The following is a 21,899-nucleotide window of genomic DNA, read 5'->3' as shown; positions in this document are numbered from 1 at the left end:
ATTTTTAATTAAAAGTTTTCCTTTTAATATTAAGGACTTTTGTTTCTTCTTTCTAAGAATGATCTTCAATATACACCTATTATTATATGCTTTTGATAGCGCACCAATCTTTAAAATACTATTATTTTTACCCGTAATTTCAAAGGAATACATTTGAATCTACTTTAATGAATACTAGTCAAATATTATGTTTATCTTGGGTTAACTATAACGATCAATCAATTTATTCATCATTTAAAAAATTTTATGCAATGGGAAATTTTCATAATATGAAAAAAAATTAAGTTTCAAACTTGAAGATAATGATAATACCACCACTATTTTTCATCTCATGCTCTATGTAGTTGATTCAATTATTTATCGAAAATAATATTGTAAATATATTTTTTAGGTAAACATGTCTAAGATTGAGATCTATTACAATATACGTTGATTAATATGTGCAACTGCATAAGCAAAAGAGTGCAATATAACTTGAAAATTATGATGAAATTCTGATATCAGAAATGAACGAATCGTCATGGTGACTGCAGTTTGTACAACTTCAGAAACAATGGAAATGCTCTCCAACGAAGGGAAAAAATTGAAGCAATTATAATCAGTGCTCAATCACCAAATTTTGATTCTTCTAAACGCTTGGCTAAAGTTGTTATATTGGATATAATTTCGCTATGTAAGTATTTATTCTAGTATTCCACTTATGACATCGATTATGAGAAATGTCAGCTACATTTATAAATTCACTATGAAAATCGACTAAATGATATACTATTAATAAATAATTAAATTCTTTAGAGCTAAAGAATTTGGTAAATTAACTTTTATTATGAATAGAAATATATATTTTTTTGTTTAGTGACACTAGTTATTTGTTTTTACTGTCTATTTTATTTAGTAATTGATAAGTTATTACTTAACATAACTTTTATAGTGAATATGCTTGAAATGAACTATTAATAGAGTCTTTAATGCAATTAAATTCTAATTGTCAACTTCTTGAAAAAATTATGCATTTGTATGCGATGAATTCAATGAACCCTCAACAAAAAAGGCTTTGAAAGAAGGAGCATGTTTTTTCTATAAAGGTAACAAAACAAGAAAATTGTGAAACACTTAAGGCAATTTGTATTGAGGAGAAAAATAGAAAGAGCGAGCGGAAAAAGAATCAGAAGATGGAGACAAGATAATTATTAATGATGTTGATACAAATAATATGGGTGGAGATGATGAAATATTATTTTAAGAAACAAATGACGTGACTAATATTGAGGAACATAGAAATAATATTCATGAAGTTGAAGACAATATCGTATCGAATGGAAAATACAATCGGAGGAGGATATTGTCTTCAACTTCATGAATATTAGTTTTATACTCAATATTAGGTACACCTTTTGTTTTTTAAATAATTTTTCATCATCTCCACCCATATTATTTGTATCAATATCATTAACAATTATCTTGCCTCTATCTTCTGATCCTTTTTCCGTTCTCTCTCTTTTTATTTTTTTATTCTCAATAAAAATTGCCATAAGTGTTTCACAATTTTCTCATTTAGTTGCCTTTGTAGAAAAAAAAGTGTGCTGCTAAGAGTTCATTGTATTCATCTGATATAAATGCATAATTATATCAAGAAGTTGATAATTAGAATTTAGTTCTATAAAACACTATATAAATAATAAATTTCAACCATATTCACTATAAATGTTGTGTTACAAAATAATAACTTATAATTTACTAAATAAAATATATATTAACAACAAATAACTAATGTACTTAAACAAGAGATATTCAATGCTACTCATGATAATTAACAGTGAATTGTACACAACAATATCCACCATGGAAAATCACGTAATTTAATGCCCAGTAGCCCGTCCATTTTAAAATACACACCAACACTTACTCAAATTAAGGAGCAAATATAAGACCATATTCCTTGTTCTTCCGGTCCTAAGACCAACTATACACCCACCTTTCAATCCACTTTTCTCCATACATCCAAACAAATTTCATGAACACTGCTCACATACACAATTTTCTCACCTAAAACTACACAAAACCTCAATACACTCAACAAACTAAATATATTTTTGCTCCATTTTGAATAGTTCTCAGGTAGTTTTGACCCTTATCAAATTAAAAAATAAAAAGAAAAATACGAAGAAAAATGTTTTTTAACAAGAATTAAACAACCCTATTTTTTCTACATATAATAAATAAAAATAAATTGTTTTTTCACGGTAAATAATAATGATAATCACATCCCTTCTTATCTTGGTCTTTCTCTACCCTCTTTGTAACTCCAATTTTGTTTTTAAAGTGACAGATAGATTTACATAATTCAAATATCTACAGCTTCAAACAATTATTTTTGGTGGATTTTATTAATCTTCTCCTATGATTTTATTCCACACGAACAATTATAAAATAACAAATTACCCGTTATTCTACAAAACTTAAGTGTAAAAAACATATAAGTTTATTAAATAATTAGACTTTAACATAAAATTGTGGCACTTCTAGAATATCTAATGAAATTGGAGCTAGATAAATATTGACATAAGATTATAAAAAACAACCTTCCCCCCGAACAATCATATACAATTTTATGAAGGAAGGCTATCGAGTGTATAACATGCCTATAACAAGAACAAAGACTGAAATATCTAATTTGCTTCTTCTATAAACACATAAAAACATTTATTTATAATTAAAACAGCATAAACAACTAGACAAATGGTGTTATGACATAAAGAAAAGATGAATTCAAGATATACTAGAGAAAGATAAAATCCAAAAAGGAATCGAAGTTACAATCTCAACAAGCATAATATCAATTAAATATCTTTTTAAAAGGTAATCAAACCAAAATTATTCATATAAAAAAAATCAAGGTTATCGAGTTGAATATATATTTTTAGAGATGTCACCTTTTGTAGTCGTAAGACTTTATCAAATCTACCATTTTACCAACATTCTTTGTTTTTTGATCAACTAGCATCACCCGAACTTCATCAATAATACCATAATTACTAGTTTCCATTGAATTCCTATTCCTTCAGAAATTTCAAAAAAGGAGAAAAAATACTTATTTTCTATATAGATGCTTGAATTCATTGGAGTCACAATTAACCATTTTGGGGGTTTTATATAATAATTACGTTGGTAAGTCAGTATGTATAAATAATTGTTTAGTCCTTATATTATAGGTTTTGTTCACTTTTAATTCTCATATTATTCATTTTTTTAATATTAATGTTTAATTAATATAATAATTAGGTTTTGGTCTTCATACTAATGAAAGTTGAGTATTTAACACACATATGTTTACACCTTTTCTTCTTGCTCTAGAAAACTCTAAGTTCTAAACTCAATAAAGCCCTAAATCATATATGCTAAATTCTAAATAACAGAAGGCTCTAAGTCGTGAATTCTAAAAATCTGTAAACTCTAAATCTAAGAACAAAAAAAAATCCTAACCTAAACCGTAAACCCTAAAAACCCTAAGAAACACTAATCCTTAAAATTCTTAAAAACCCCGGAATCTAAAAAAACTCTAAGCTCTAAACCCAATAAAACCCTAACTCGTATATGCTAAACCCTTAAAAAAAATTAAACAAATTAACATTAAGCCTAATCTAAGTAATGAAATAAGGAGTTACTTTGCAATAAATGTGAGTGGCAAGAGTGTGTTATTATGACTCTTATATAATAAACTTTGGATTATTGATTTAACTAACAAGTGCATTATAAGTTGTACCCGAGTTTTAATGATTTTTCATGTGCATATTGATAGTATATTTGAGTTGTCAATGTGTAATAGATACCCTTAAGAGTCTAGCTGAAAGGATCATATATAGCCAATGATAAGCCTCTTAAATAAAGATCAAGTTTACCCGTTAGGTAGATATTACCTTAAAAGGATGGTAATAGTGGGCTAAGAAAGAGAAGTCAGACTATTAACAATTAGATTAAGCGACTTTATTGGTCAATACGAGTAACAATTATCGAAAGACTTCTATAGAAGCTGGTAGAGGTTACGATAAGCATTTCACAAAGAAAACTAAGAAGGGATATCAGCAACAACACATGGAGATTTCAGTAGTGATGCGATTAGCCACTTCTTAGTCCACCCATAGACGACTTCCTTGCAATCCTAAAGTAGCAATAATGACCAAAGGGCTTGATATGCTCAAATTATACCTCCCTAAAGATGTATAAGTGGTGGTATCAAGTAAAGAACCCAACTTTAGGTTGGGGTCGATCACACGAGGAAAATGGATTAGACTTAACTTCAATGTACGATTACTTCTATTTAGTCAAGTCCTTTCCAAAAACATGTAATTAAAGGAGGGATTTTTGTGAATTAAAAGTCTTGTGTTATCTTTTAATAAAACAATTAACAGGATTAAATCTTTAGTGTTTGTCAAGTTGTGAGAGAAACTTGGGAGTAAGTGTTCCCCATAGGTTCATACGGCGTAATCCCTAGCTACAATAATTCTTCCCTAGTGCTTTCCATGCAATGTTATAAGTCAGGTATATCTAAATCCTTGGTCCGACATTTAGAGAGTTACGCCCCGTACGTTGGTCCGGCTACATGTGTCTAAGTTACTAACCCTTACCTTTACTTCATATTAAGCATCGTATTCGGTTTATGTTTTAGTTTTTACTTCGCACCAATCGAGACTTGCTATTAGATAGTATCCTACTAAATCTATGTCGATAATTCTTTTCCTATGTACTACCTCCTTGGTCTGTCAAATATCAATAAGTCGAGTTCTAATGCGTGCACTCGTTAAAAAGAATTCTAAGCGAATGAATTATCAATAAATGCAATAACTTATTTGAGAATTGTTATTAAGCTAGGTTTACTTTGTTAATCATCCATGGTTCCCACAACCCTAGTTGTGGATTTAGTTACCCATGTATAGAAGAACACAATTCATGGTTGATAAACCATAAATCATGACCTTACTTTAACAAATTCTAAGAACATCCAGAAATTCAACTTGAGACCACAAAAATCACTTGAAAACCAATCCGAAAATTGGAATTAATGCCAAAGTTAAAAACACAAATCTCCATGAACAATCTAAGAAAAACACTAATACAATACAACCCTAAAAATGAGGTTTTACACCCTAATTATAAAAAAAACATTGTCCTAATATAAAAGGAATTCAAATAAGGAAAGTTATACAAAAACGCTGCTTCAATCGACGACACCCATAGGTTGTCCGTCAATGAAACGACGGCCCGTCGCGCCTCCGTAAGTCCAAACTTAGCATCTTTTTTATCATTCCACAAGCATCATCTCTGATCCAATCAATGGACCAATAGAACGGTCCGTTGATGCACCTACGGTCCATCGATGCCTTCCGTTGTTCTATACTTATCTTTTCTTCAACTTCGGGTTGTGGGGAATTCTATGACCAGATAGACAGACCATCGATTCTTACGTATCCCTACACATGGTCAGATATCCTCGAGTTTCTCCAGATGCCTGAACTTCAAATCTACGGTCACCATCTACGGTCCGTCGATGGCCTTCGTGAGTCATTTTTGCACTAAATCTCAGCTGCCTTCTGCGTTTTTGTTTTAGACACCATTCCTGAAAAACAAAGATAAAAACATGTTAAAACTACTACAAAAAGGCTCAAGACACACACCAATCTTAAGGAAAAAGCATTGAAAGTACCGTGAAACCACGGTACATCAACACCCTCAACTTAAATTCGTTGTTTGTCCTCAAGCGAGGCACTATGACTCAACACAACACTTTTGTACAAAGTATACTCTTTTGATCTTTCACAATCTTATGGATATCAATCCGAACTTGTTCGTTTCTTTAGTGCATGCTTTTACTCTTAGGCTTGATAATCCCGCTCATGTGGATCATACTATGACATAAATTCACCATGCATCGACATTTCTACTCATTTGCCTCTTGCCAAGGTACCAACTTTCCGGTATTGCAACTTGTGCCCTGACTTCAAAAGTTATCCTCCTTTTTAGCATAGTGATTTCATCTTTGAGTATAAGGATCATTATTCAACACTCATGCTCAAAACAAATTCACACCTAGTTAGTACTTGTCTCCATAGGCTTGACCATATTTTCACTGTTTAACTTCACCACGTTAGACTCTTAGGATCACGATAGGACTTTCTTTGCTTGTAACATATGCTCAGGGTCAGGTATGGTACATATGGGTACATTTTAGTGACTTTTTGCCCTATTCGACATTACGACTAAGTGTTCTACCTCTTTCATTATCTCTTATGTCCTACTTTTCTTTTCTTTTCATTTTTACCCAGATTTCCCCTTTGTTCTTTGTGGAAGTGACTCTTACCTCTTCTTGTTGAACTCTTTTTCTTTCTTTTATTCAATTGATAATTTTTACTTAGTCACAGATCTTGTTCACTTTTTCTTTTTTTTTCCACATTACTCTTTTCATACCTATTTTCGGGTCGTCACTCATAATAGTCATCCTCAACTAATGGCTTTACCATGATTCGAGATGCACATTTCCCAAGGTTGGGTCAGGGACCAGAAGAGGTCAGTTTCTGTATTAGCCACCCACAAGTTATGCTTTTGCCTAAGTTGAGGTGCACATGTCCAATGAGGGACTAGGGACAACACATTATACCCAGGGAAGGTGTGTTGGTGATAAAAGAAAGTTCTATTATAGGCTCAACATATTTGGATCAAAAAGGGATAACAATTTAATTTGGTTCACTTTCCTTTAGGCTAGATGTTTGCTAATTTGAACAAGGGCCTATGATCCTTTCCTAGTTGTCTAACGCAAATTCCTTTTGGAGGACTAACCGGGCAAGTTATAGATAGGTACCTACAGTGGAACAATCAAACTTCCTCACACTCTCTTAGCACCTCGCTACCCTATAAAATTGTTGGACACCTTGTTTGAGTTTTTGATTGAGGGCCATATAGTGGATGCATCTCTATGTCAGGATTAGAGCCAACACATTCAACTACTTTCTACCTTTTAATGCTAGCATTTTCTTAGAACGGGATATCATTTAAGCTTAGACATCATGCTTCATATGTCACTTTTAAACTTTGTACAAGTTACGACATGCCAGTTCAACAGGAAAGTGATCAGTCTGTTGGGGCAAAAGAACACAAGAAAGAAAACCCCCAAGAGAGGATCGTGAGTTTGTCTACTCAGAGTTCACCCTAACACTCACTTTCCATTTATCCCACCCCCAAAGAATAAAAAACATGCAATTGTCCCAATGCACAAAAAATATAAAGATAGGGTGGTAGGTGAAGCAATTCTGAGGCGCATAGCGCCGAAGATCAATAAGCAGGCGAGTCCAATTTCCCAGAACCCGCAACCTCTATCGTAGGGACACACTCAATGGTGCTCAATACATTATCCTCACCCTAAGTGGTGCTCCTCTCAACATGCTCAAGTCTTGAACAAGATGCCCCAACAGCCGACTCTCGATCCCTCATCTGATGGGTCTCCTCATCAATCAAAGAGGCTCTCCTCGTAGCCTCAAGGTACGTCTGCTCCTTCTTCCGCGCACGGGAATCCTCTCCATCAATGGTTCGGCTGGAACGATGCGACTGGAATTGTGCGGCTGGAACGGTGCCTCATGGCACGCTCACATGGCTCAGACGGTGCAGTGGGGGTAGTGAATAGTGCACCAAGAACTGTGTCCTCTTCTAGCTAAACGGGTGAAGTCTAGGGCTGATGAACACTCATCTCCAGGATACTGTCAACATCCGCCTGCAATCTCGCTACAGCCTCCTAATGAGTAGTCAAGTCAATGGTGGGGGCTGGGCATGCAAGAACCTGCAACTCAAATGCATAAAGGCACTGGTGAACCGTCTGAATCTTTTGCTCCGTCTTTTGGGCCACCCTCTTCTTAATCCTGGATGTCAGCCTCCGCAATTGATTCTTGCATCCAAGGCCGGATATGCGCCACCAAGGTGGACATCTTGGCCTCTAACTTCTGGACCCTAGCTATCGGGACAAGTGCCGCAGACGGTGGAGTAGACCAGGAGGAATTGGGTGCTCTAATCGTGCCATGGGCGGACTCAGAAGGGGTGGTATCAGTAGGCTCTGAAGAGGCAGGATCAGCCCCTTTGGCTAACATTACCATATTGGCTAAATTCTCACTCAGCGGCTGCAACTCAACTGTAGGCCCTATCCGAGGTGCCTTCACATTGATCTCATTCCTAATGAGACCTATATCCATAGTCACGGTCGTAGTACGAAGGACATCACAGTGCAAAATAGGCACTACAGCATCCCTGCATAACTGGAAGATCAAAGAGGTGAATGGGTAAGTAGTAGAGGTCATAAAAGCCCTCTCATGTATCACCAAAATCAATAACTTCGCGAATTCTATCTCTAACCCAGCCATCAATGATGCAACCAAGAGCTCTCTATCCTATGTAAGAATGTTATCTTCTACCATGGGAGATAGGCGGTGGCAGACTAACAGCCAGAAGAACTTAGCTGTGAAAGTGAGGTTGGCTTTTATGATAAGACCTCTAGTATCCAACACCCAGTCTGCTCCATCACCAACAATGTCATTCAGCAGCTTTGCGTCCCTGTAGATTTAATACTGACCATCAATACATCACTTGTTTGGATCATCAGGAACTGGTGTAGCGACTTAATCCTGGGCTTCCGGAGCAGATTCCGAGCTATGGGCCTCATCAAACGAGGCATGGCAGGCAGGCACCTCTAGGTGAGTGGCTCCAAGTGATATGGAACCGGAATCAGTGGCCTCATTTGACCCCGTAGAGTAAGCCGACTCTGAACCTGATGCCTCTTAAGAGCCAGACGCTCCTTGAAAACCCGAGGTAGATCAAGAGGGTGTGCTGGTCAGTGTGCGATCCGCATCAGACTATGAGGCAGTGACTACGCTGGACGACACCTTCTGGGGGGTGCCCCGAGTGTCTCTTTCAGCATGTATAGGGGTCCGGGTGCTTGGGGAACGTATTAAGGATCCCTCTCATCGTTGGACGTACCAATCATCCAACGGAATGATGCCATGGACTTGGACCTGCCCCTCAAATAGACGAGGTCTGGTTTGTGAGCCATTTTTACCTTGAAAATAGTTTGGTAGTCTCATAGCAATATGACTATGCACACAAAACAATAGAAACAAAAAAAAAACACAAAAATCACAGTCTTGTGCAAAACTGCAGTACTGGTTGACGGGCACTATCGATGGCCCGACGATGAATAGACGGCCCGTCGATAGTTTCCGTCGTTGGAAACTTAAGGAAAAATTTTCAGTCTTCATTCGACAGACCTCTCTGTTGGAAACGACGAACATGCAGAACAGTTGGTCGATCAATTGACAAACCTTAGGCCACTTCCGTCGTTTGACACTTATAGTAAATTTTATGTTCACAAAAATAAAGGTTTCAGCTAGAAACGATGGACGTAAAAAATGGCCCGTCGATCAATCGACGGACCGTAATCCACTTCCATCATCGTAGAGTTCAGCAATTTTACAGTTTATCAATCGACGGAGCCCATCGACAGCCTGTCGATCAACCGACGGTCCGTATAGGGGGTCTCATGTTGTTGATCAGAGAAAAATTTGAGACATTGTTTTTAGTGGCACATATTGACATATTTTAGACCTTCATTAGTTTACCCAAAACATAAAAACAACTACAACACTAATTTTTCATCCTTAAGGTTTCAATTTTGCAAGTTTCGATCTCGGATTCTACGATGCTATCAAACCCTAATTCAGAAAATCAACAATCAAATTTAATCAGATTACACCCCACACAATTTCACTACCCTTCATTCTAAGGGACATAGTACCCATATTTTAACAACCATTAACATTCAACTTTGTCCCTATGTCAAGACCCACATACTAAGTTTTCGTTTCAAACAGCTACGAACGATTATTCATTCAGCAAAGGGAATCGAAATACCTGAACACAGTAGTGGAGTGAATGAGTGGGTGATCTTCTCAACAACCTACGTCTCTGCCTTCGAACACCGACCAGAGAAAACAATAGATACAAAGTAGAATTTGGAGAGGGGAAGGGATGGTATCAAGTAAAGAACACACTATTAGGTTGGGGTCGATCCCACGAGGAAACTAGTTTAGACATAACTTCAATGTACCCTTACTTATATTTAGTCAATTCCTTTCTGAAAGTTGGTAATAAAAGGGGGGATTTTTGTGAAACAAAAGTCTTGTGCAATTTTTGAAGTAAAACAATTAACAGGAGTAAATCTTTGGGTTTTATCAAGTTGTGAGAGAAACTAGGGTGTAAGTGTTCCCCATACGTTCATAACGTCGTACACTAGATATATTAATTCTTCCCTAGTGTTTTTATTCAAAGTGATAAGTTAAGTATCTATAAATCCTTGGTCCGGCATTTAGAGGTTTCACCCCGTACCTTGGTTAGGCTACGTGTGTCTAAGTTGATAACCCTTACTTTTACTTCATATTAAGCATCATATTCGATGTATGAATTAGTTATTACATCACGCCAATCGAGACTAGTATAATAGATAGTATCCTACTAAATCAATGTTCATAATTCTTTTCCTATTAACTACCTTCTTAGTTCGGCAAGTAGCAATAAGGTGAGTTCTAATGCGTGCACTCATTAAAAAGAATACTAGGCGAATGAATTATAAATGAATGTAATAACCTATTTGAGAATTTTTATTAAGATAGGTTTACTTTGTTAATCACTCATGGTTCCCACAACCCTAGTTGTGGATTTTGTTACCCATGCATAGAAGAACACAATTCAGGGTTGATAAATAATAAATCATGAACTTATTTTGAAAAATTTGAAGAAAATCAAGAAATTCAACTTGAATCCACAAAAATCACTTGAAAACCAATCCGAAAATTTGAATTAATGCCAAAGATTCAAAAACAAATCTCCAAGAACAAACTAAGAAAAACAGTAATAGAATCCAACACCAAAAATTAGGTTTTACACCGTATTTATAAAAAAATATTGTCCTAAAATAAAGAAATTTAAATAAGGAAATTTGTCCAAAACGCGGCTTCAATCAATGACCCCCACAGACGGTCCGTCGATGAAACGACGAACCGTCAACTGCCTCGGTAAGTCTAGACTTAGCATCTTTTTTATCCTTCCACTAGCATCTTCTCTGATCCAATCATCATACCAATAGAATGGTTTATCGATGCACCAATAGTTCATCGATGCCTTCATTCGTTCCATACCTAGCTTATCTTCATCTTCGGGTACTGGGACATTCTGTAATCAGATCGGCGTTTTACCAGGACTGTCCGTCGATCAATTTTCGGACCGTCGATCCTTCCGTAGTCCCACACTTGGTCAGATTTCTCGAGTTTCTTCAAATGCCTGAACTTCCAAACGACGGTCACCATCTACGGTTCGTCGATAGCCTTCGTGGGTCACTTCTGCACTTAACCTCAGTCACCTTATGTGTTTTGGTTTTGGACACCTTTCCTGCAAAACAAAGATAAAAACCTGTTAAAACTACCACAAAAAGGCGCAAGACACACACCAATCTTACGGAAAACGCATTGAATGTACCGTGAAACCATGGTACATCAGGGCTTTCATCAAAAAATAAGAATGACCAAATAAAAATGGCAAACATTTGACCGGTGAATATCATTAGTGTTCTCTTGTAAACATATTCTTTACGTAGACAATGATATTACACTGTGATAACAAATAGCATACTCATTCAAACAATATTATTAGTAGTCTAGTGGTGGATAAATTTTGAAACAGAATAGACTGTATATTGACAATTCATGGTAAGTAATTGTATAAATAACTTTGTGCCAAACGATACCAGACGAAGTGATGATCTCCCATGTTAGTTTTTTCGTTATAAAATTGTAGGTTTATTAATCTATTTTTATGGTTTGGCTAAATATTGTGTGGTTTGATTAAGAAATTTTGGGCAACCATTCATCAATATTATTTATTGACTTCATTAAAAGTTGTAGACTCTTGAAGAAGTTTCTGGATATGCCACATTATCACCCCCAACTTGCTTGGAATTGAGACATGACTGTTATTGTATTCTGACACAGTAAGGTAACATCATTTTACTACATCTGCTTTTAGAGACATAAAATTAATATTTAGGTACTTTTCGCAATTTATAGTACATAAGAATATAAATCTTACAGCATCCACTCTATACAACGAAGCCTTGAATGATTGAGTAAGCATTCCATGCTACTCAAAGTAAAGAAGAACAGAGAAGGCAAATAAAGATCATGAAAATATAATGCACACAAGAAATAAGAGTAAGGTGCTTGTACCGATTCCAAGTCAAGGTATGCATTTATAGATTGCCTCCTTCCCTCGTTTGTTCTAGTAACTTAGTTACAAATCCCGTTCCTTGGCAACTCCGACATTTCCCAGTCTACTTATAGACAACTTCCTTGCAATCCTAAAGTATCAATAATAACCAAAGGACTTTCATCATAAAATAATAATGACCAAAGAAAAATGACAACGCTAGACCAGTGAATAACTTTAGCATTTCTTGTTAACATCTTCTTTGCGTAGAAAAGATATTACACTATAATAACAAATACCATACTCATTCCTCCCAATTTTTTTAGTAGTCTAGTGGTGGATAAAATTTGAAATATTTTAGACTGTATATTGACCAATCATGATTAGTAATTCTATAAATAACTTTGTGCCACAAGATATCAGAACAAGGGCTGATCTTTTTCTTTTTCTTATTTTGGTCACCAAGAAATCCGCGATGGTCATTGACACAAAGTTTGAAACTTGACGGATAATTGGCCCCCCCTTTATTATTTTCCACTTAAATACCAAGCTTTTTTCTATGTTTATGAAATTTTCCTAACCCACATATCACATGCTACGATATTACCACTAGACCAGAAGTCTAAGCCTCAAAAGGTAGTTCGTTTGTTCTACATAAAATGTTTTCTTTAAGTCCCTATACAAGAATTAATGTCCCGTCTTCAAAATAATATTCGTAATCAAATTTAAAGAGGAACAGAGTTTCCATTTTAAACTCCCAATACTAGCAACAGTTTTGCCAGAGGGGAGAGTTAAATTCAAGAGAAATTTTATTCTCCACATTTTCAGGTTCAACCCCACTACCCCAACATTGATAGTTCATTAAATAAACCCTTTTTTCTATGAAAAATAATATTGATTGTGTGCTTTAAAAACATCAACATAGACCATAATTTGAAACATTTGGTTCACCAAGAGTACTAGACCAAATTATAGGAAACACTACTCATTAGTCTGGCTAAGCATTTAGAACTTGAAATCATCATATTCAAAGTGAGTACAACTTGGAACTCAACATAGCTCATAGAACAACACATTCAGGTAGAAAATAATATTTGATATGGGTGTTTGAAATATGACAATTAATGAATACAACTTGAATGTGAATGCAGGAAATACAAACACAGATTCAAGTAGCACAACGATGTCTAATATTAATGCTGAAAATGCTACTAGTAACGAACTTGGAACAATAAACGCTAATTTACAACAACAAATTGCTGAACCAAATATGTCTTATTCAAGCAATATCGTGACAACAAATAAGAGTGATATAGATGAAATAGATTCAAATGAGAAGAAAAATTCTGATGCATATTCTAATTTCAATAATATGGGTAATTTCTTCCAAAATCTGGGACCTTCAGGTGCTAACTTACCCAATTCATATGACAATGAGTTTGATTAAGTTGATTCTGATGATCAGGTACGTTATTCAATCTAGTTATTTGATATTATATATATTTTTTGTTTAATTTTTAGTATTTGATAAAATCATTATAAATTTACAATAGTATAGGTTAGTGTTAAACCAACTGATTACATCACCTTGTGTAGTCAACTTTTGTTGTAAATTTATATTGATTTTAGCTAATACCAACAATCAAACAAAAAATATACATAATATCGTATTAGATTGAATCACTAACCTGATCATCATAATAATCTTGATCAAACTCAGTGTCATATGAATTCGGTAAGTTAGCATCTGATGGTCCAAGATTTTTGAACAAATAACCCATATGGTTGAAACTAGAATATGCATCACAATCTTCCTTCTCAATTGAATCACTTCCTTCTATATCACGCTTATTTGTCGCGATCATATTTCTCGGATAAGACATATTTGGTTCAGCAATATGTTACTGAAAATTAGCATTTTGTTCCAAGTGGATCACTAGTCGCATTTTCAGCATCAATATAAGACATCATTGTGCTACCTAATTTGTATTTTCTGCATTCACATTCAAATTGTAGTCATTAATCGTCACATTTCCAATACATATATCAAATATTATTTTGCTATCTGAATGTGTTGTTTTATAAGCTACATTGAGTTCCAAGTTGTATTCACTTTGAGTATAACAATTCCATGTGTTAAATGCCGAGTAAGACCTATGAGTAATGTATCCTATAATTAGATGTTATACTCTTGGTGAGCCAAACATTACCAATTATGGTATATACTGATGTTGTTGAAGCACACCAGCAAACCAAACATTTTGTTGAAGCACACCACCAATTATTTTTCATAGAAAAAATGGATTATTTAATGAATTCTCAATGTTGGGGTACTACGTTGAACATAAAAATGTGGATGATAGAGTTTCTCTTCTATGAACTATCCCCTCTCACAAAAATGTTGCTGGTATTGAGAGTTCAAAATGGAAACTCTAGTGCTCTTTGGATTTGATATGGATTATTATTTTTAAGACGGGGAATTGTCCAATGTTTTCAATTGCTACTCTTTTGATGAGATTCACATATTGGTTTTTTTCCTGATGTACGATCACTACTTCGGCGCTCTTCTGGAGATCTCGAATTGTTGAAGTGATATTTCTAAGATATTGTTTCAAGAACTGTGTAATTACTAGAACATCTACTGAAATTGGAGCTACACATATATTAACACAGGATTATTAGCTAGCCCCCCCCCCCTCGAAAAAACATATAAATTTTTATGGAGGAAGACCATCGAGTGTATAACTTGCCAATAACAAGAATAAAAACTAAACAATCTAATTTTATTTTTCTATAAACACATAAAATTTTTTATGAATAATTAAAAGAGCATAAAAAATATAAAAATGGTGTTAAAACATAAAGAAAAGACGAATTCAAAGATTTCGTAGAGAAAAACTAAAATTTAAAAAGGAATGGATGTTACAATCACAACAAGCATAATATCAATTAAATCTCTCTTTAATAGGTAACCAAACGAAATTTAATTATATTAAAAAATCAAGGATTTTTAATTGAATATATATATGTACAGATGTCACCTTTGTAGTCATAAGACTTAAACAAATCCACCATTTTACCAACATTCTCTGTTTCGTGATCAACTAGCACCACCCAAACTTCATGTATAATACCATAATAAACAGTTTCCCTTGAATTTCTATTCCTTCAGAAATTTCAGAAGAGAAGATACAAAATACTAATTTTCTTTGAAACTTGAATTTGTTGGAGTCACAATAAACCCTTTTGGGGGTATTATATAGTAACTACAATGGTAAGTGAGTATGTGTAAATAATTGTTTAGTCCTTATAATATAGGTTTGGTCCACTTTATCATATTATATTATTCATTTTTTTCATAATTTAAATTAAATTAATATAATCATTATGCTTTGGTCCTCATACTAATGAAAGTTTAATATTCAACGGAGTCAAATATTTTTACACCTCGTCTTCTCTCTCTAAAAAACTCTAAGTTCTAAAGCCAAAAAATCCCTAAATGATGTATGCTAAACACTAAATAACAGAAGGATCTAAACCCTAAATCCTAAAAATCCGTAAACTCTAAACGTAAAAACACAAAAAACTCTAAGTCCTAAACTGTAAACCATAAAAAACCTAAGAAACACTAATCCTTAAAAATCCTAAAAATCCCAAAAACCCCTGAAGCCAAAAAAACTCTAAGCTTTAAACCCTATAAAACACTAAATAGTATATGTTAAATCCTAAAAAAAAACAAAAAAAAAACTTAGCTTTAAACTAGATAAGGAATTTAGGTGTCACTTTGCAATAAATGTGAGTGGTACAACTGTGTATTATGACCCTTATATGAGAGTAATAAAGTGTGTCTTAGTTATTAGACTAACAAGTGCATTAAAAGATGTACCCGAGATTTATGTATTCAAAAGAAATTTTAATTAAGCTAATGACTTTTCATGTTAATAATGATACTATATTTGAGTTTTCAATGTGGAGTAGACTAATGTAAGCATTATTTATTACCCTTAAGAGTCTTGTCGAAGCAATCGTATATAGCCAATGATAAGCCTCTTTAATAAAGTTCAAGTTTCCTCCCGTTTGGTAGATATGAACTTAGAAGGATGGTATTACTGGGCTAAGAAAGAGAAGTGGAACTATTAACAGTTAGATTAAGCGACTTTATAGGTCAATGCGGGTAATAATTATTCGTTCAATTAGCTTGGACAATACTGATGATGTCATGGAATGGCTAACTAGAGTTGACAATGTTTAAGACACTGATCAAGGAAGAATGAAGTGGAACAAAATGATAAAGCCTAACTTCACACTTTAGCAATGAGCGCTCGCATACTCATTTTAGTTTGTGAAGCGTACACGGCTCCCATCGCTTTTCTTTAAGTGATAAAGCGCTCACTTTTTTGAACACAGGTTGACGATGAAGCAATTTTTAGGAAGATTCTAAGTTCACTCGAGATATTGCTGCTGAGACAAGAGTTCAGGAGAACTGTTATGGTCTGAGAGAAAGTACTTCATGTTTGCATAATAAGGGGAATGAGATAGCTATTTTCACACACCGAGCTACCCCCGAGACGCAGACACGAAACTTAGAACCACAAGTGATCCCAAGCTAACCCTGTTGGCATGATCGTGAGCATACTAAAGATAACAAACTGATGTGGAAGCTTAATCATAATTAAATCTGAAAAGATGGGAATACCATATTCTATAACTCAGATATTTGAAAACAATGAGTTTAATACAAAGGAAATATTAACTCAATACTTAGCTGAATCTAACTATGTCTGAAAATAGCCTTTAAACTAAACTAGAAATACTCGGACAAGCCCCATCTAAATCTAGCAAAAACTGAAACTAAATGACTAAAAGACTGAAATGACACTCATATCTGTTGTCCTAGGAGAATGAGGACTCACCACTGAATCTGCTGAACTGAAGATCGAAAATCGATCTATGCCTGATCTGGATGCTGAGAACCTGAACCTAAATTACGAGAAGATGTAGCGCACGTATGTGTTAGTACTTGAAAGGTATTGAGCATGTAGGATAGAGTAAAGTTGAAATAACCCATAACTGAACAAGCATAACAACAAGTATAATAATAATCTGACATGATAACCTGAATTCTGAGCTAACTGAATGCAATGACCAAATTATAACATGGTGAAACTTAATACTGAATATACATATACATGGTCAATGCAGAGAGTCTGACTGATCTGTGGGAGCTACTAATAACCGATAATAAAACAACATGAGCAAAATATGGAGTCTAATGTATACGCCCCATCGAGAGGACCCAATGTACCCTGCCAAAGGTATAAATGCATGGTGGCATGATGACTAAACTGATTTCCCACAGAGGGGACTTACAACCTACTTGGCTAGAAGTTCTGGGACTATTGGGTACGCGAAACCCTAGTCCAACTCGGTATTATACTAATTCCAATGAATTCCCTAAATTTACTGATCATGTATGAGTTTCTGTAAATACTGGATAGCTCGAAACTGAACATGCAAACTAAGAATGCAACAATTAATCTAGTAATTATACATTTATAACTGAGGCATGTATATCTGAAGTGTTTGAAATATCTGACTAGCATGTGTAATTCAATAACTAAAGAAATACAAAGCTAGGGTTCTTAAATTCACACGATAATCTGAGTAATAACATGATAATCTGATTTGGAAAATATATATAATTAATTCATGAAGTTCTATCAAAGTTCTAGAAACCCTAGGTCAAATGTGGAGCTGCGGGAAACTTTATTCTTTCTTTAACTAGGGTTCTTGAGCTCTTTATTCTTTGTTGCTTCTAATTTTCTAACTTTTGATTTAATGATTTGACCTAGATATATTTTTTTTTATGTTTCTACGCTTAAACTGACTATATTCTGATTATTTAGGGTAAAAATGATGTAACTTAAGATTTAAACGAAGTGGGAGAAGACCAAAAGACCACTTGTTAAGTTACTGTCGAACTAAATGATTGTCAGGAGTGACGGTCCATCGTCTGACCGACGCCTCATCGTTGGGTCTTTCAACTGGGCCTATTCAATAGACCCTTACTAAAATGGGCATAATTTTTTACTCGGAAGTCTGATTTTAGCTAGGTCGGTGGCTATGGAAAGCTAATTCAATTATTTATTTGTGGATCAGTCATGGTACACCTAATTCATTTTGAGCTCAGATTTATGAGCATTTGAAGTTGACCCAACTACATATCCCCTTAACTGTCTGCAAATTTTCCACCTACGGACTGTATATCAACCTACGAATAGTGCTAGTAATCCGTAGCTCTTGTAAGACAGTGGGTGAAAGGAGTATTGATCGAAGGTCATGGAGTACGGACAGTCGTCTGACCTACGGACCATAAGTCCGTCTGTCGTCCAAGACTTTACCAATTTTTCTGTACTGAAATTTTTTGGAGTTTCTTATTCCATCGATAATTGTGTAGGACGGACCGTGGGTCAGGCTACGGTCTGTCGATGCCACCGTTGTTTGCACCTGTAGATTTTTTTTCTGCAAAGCTGGTTGTATGTCTGTTTTGGCAACGGGGTGTTACATTATCTCCTTCTTGGGAAAATTCCTCCTTGAATGAAGACTAAACTAGATAACATAGAGGGAGAGAGCTTCAAACCCTACTACTAAACACTGAGAACTGAATTTTTGACTGACTTGAGTTCCGAGTACATGCAATTACGCTTAAAATGCAAGTACAAACTGAGGGAACACGATTGTAAATTGAATTTACGCATGAATGACTTTAAAATTTAAGAGGAACTATTATCTCAAGTTGGAGTGTAATAGGAAAGAAAGAGGTGAGGATACTTGGCTGGGTGCTTCTGCTTTCCAAGTATCTCCATTTAGGACTAACTCCTCCACAAAACCTTGACTGAAGTGACTTCTTTATTTCTCAACCTTCTAACCTGACGGTCAAGAAATACTATCATTCACCGCATCACTCTCTAATGGAACTACAGAGGCTGGATCACCCACACACTTCTTCAAGAGTGAGATTTGGAAGAACGGATGCACTGCTGCTAATTTGGTAACTCATATGTCACCTTGCCAACCCTTTTCAAGATCTTTTAAGTGCCCACATATCTAAGACTGAGCTTCCCTTTCTTTCCAAATCTCATCACCCCTTTCATAGCTGAGACCTTTAGAAAAACCCAATCATCAACTTGGAACTCTAGTTACCTTCTCCTTACATCTGTATAAGATTTCTAACTACTTTAGGCTGCCATAAGTCTCTCTATAATGAGTTGAACTTTCCCCATAGCATAAAGGACTGAATCTGGCCTTATCAAAGCTGCTTCACCTACTTCAAACCAATCAATAGGAGATATACATCTATGCCCATATAAAGCCTCATAAAGGGCAATCTGAATGTTGGAATGGTAGCTATTGTTGTAGGCGAACTGAATAAGAGGAAGGTGATCATCCCAACTACCTTTGAAATAGATCACACAAGCTCTCAACATATCCTCTAAGGTATGAATGGTACGATCAGCCTTCCCCTCCGTCTGTGGATGAAATATTGTACTATGGTTATCTTGAGTACCAAGACCTTTCTGAAATTACTTCTACAAATGAGAGGTAAACTGAGGACCTCTATCTGAGATGATAGACAAAGGAACCCCATGTGACATCATAATCTCATTAATGTAAAGCCTTTCATAGTTTTCTGCCGAATATGTGGTTTTGACCGCCAAGAAGCGAGAAGACATAGTCATCCTATCAACTATCACCCAAATGGAGTCATGCTGTCTGCGAGTGCGAGGTAACCCTGTGATGAAATCCATATTGATGACATCCCACTTCCAAGTACAAATATCGATATCTTGAGTCATAACTTCTGGTTTCTAATGTCCTACCTTGACTTCTTTCAATTGGGGCACTTACTCACAAAATCTGCTATATCCCTCATCAAGCCATTCCACCAATAGACTTCCCGTAGATTGCGGTATATATTAGTGGCACCTGAATGAATAGAATACCTAGAGTTATGGGCTTCTGCAAGAATATGTTGTCTCAACTCGCCCACTCCAAGAACAAACAATCTACCCTGGTAGAGAAATACACCATATCCCCCTTGTGAGAAAACCTCTACTCTCTTTTTGTGGACTGCATTCTTAAGTTCAAGCAAAATTGGATCATTGTCTTGCTTTTCCTTAACGTCCACTAAAATGAAGATTCTGCCCCATTCTGAACTGTTACACCATTGTATGAATATGCTCATAAGGCGAACTCCCAAGAAAGAAAGCCTGTGAACATCATTCACTAGCTCCTACCTTTCTTCCTCAACATGGGCTACACTACCCATAGATAATCTACTAAGAGCATCTGTTACTACATTAGCCTTACCCGGATGATAATGCACACTCATATCATAATCATTAATGAACTCTAGCCATCTCCTCTGGTGAAGATTCAACTCTTTCTGGGTGAACACATACTGAAGTCTCTTATGGTCAGTGAACAAATCTACATGAACACCATACAAGTAGTGTCTCCAGGTGTTGAGTACAAAAACCACGGCTGCTAGATCTAGGTCATGAATTAGATAGTTCTTCTCATGAACCATAAGTTATCTGGAGGCATAAGCTATCACCTTACCTCGCTGCATCAACACACAACCTAGGCCAACTCTGGATGCATCACAATAGATCACATAACCATCTGAACCCTCTAGTAGAGTCAAGACAGGTGATGTAGTCAATATATTTTTCAATTCTGCAAAGTTTTTCTCACAATCAACTGATTACTGAAACTAGACCATCTTCTGAGTCAACCTAGTTAATTATGAGGCTACGGAAAAAAAATACTTCCACTGTTTCACTGCTTTTATTTTCTGTTAATCTACTCGAATACAGTCGCTAGATACAATGTGACCATGAAAAGCAACGGATTGCAATCAAAACTAACATTTGATAAACTTAGCGAATAACTGGCAATCCTTGAGAGTCTACAGAACAACTCTCAAATGACTTGCATGTTCTTCCTCGTTCCTAGAGTAAATGAGGATATAATCAATAAAGACAATAACGAACAAGTCCAAGTACTGTTTGAACACTCTGTTCATCAAATCCATGAAAGTTGCAGGAGCATTAGTTAATCCAAATGACGTAACTACAAATTCGTAATGACTATACCGAGTTCTGGAGGCTGTTTTTGGAATGTCACTATGTCTGACTATGAGCTGATGATAACCCGATCTGAGGTCTATCTTTGAGAAATGGCTAGCACCCTAAAGTTGGTCAAACAAGTCATCAACCTTGGGGATGGGATACTTAACCTTGATTGTAACCTTGTTCAACTATCTATAGTCAATGCATATTGTGAGAGAACCATCATTCTTCTTTACGAACAACACAGGTGCACCCCATGGTGAAATACTAGGTCTGATGAAGCTCTTATCTAGAAGGCCTTTCAACTGCTCTTTCAATACCTTAAGCTCTGCTGGAGCCATTTTGTAAGAAGGAATAGAAATAGGCTGCGTATCTGGAAGGAGATCATTTCCAAAGTCGATTTCCCTTACTAGATGAACTCTGGGAAGATCTTCTGGAAATACTTTTGGAAATACACATACTACTGGAACTGACTCA

This window comes from Solanum pennellii, chromosome 10 (genome assembly GCF_001406875.1).
Source record: "Solanum pennellii chromosome 10, SPENNV200".
Lineage (NCBI taxonomy): Eukaryota > Viridiplantae > Streptophyta > Magnoliopsida > Solanales > Solanaceae > Solanum > Solanum pennellii.
Note: the sequence above shows the minus strand (reverse complement) of the source record.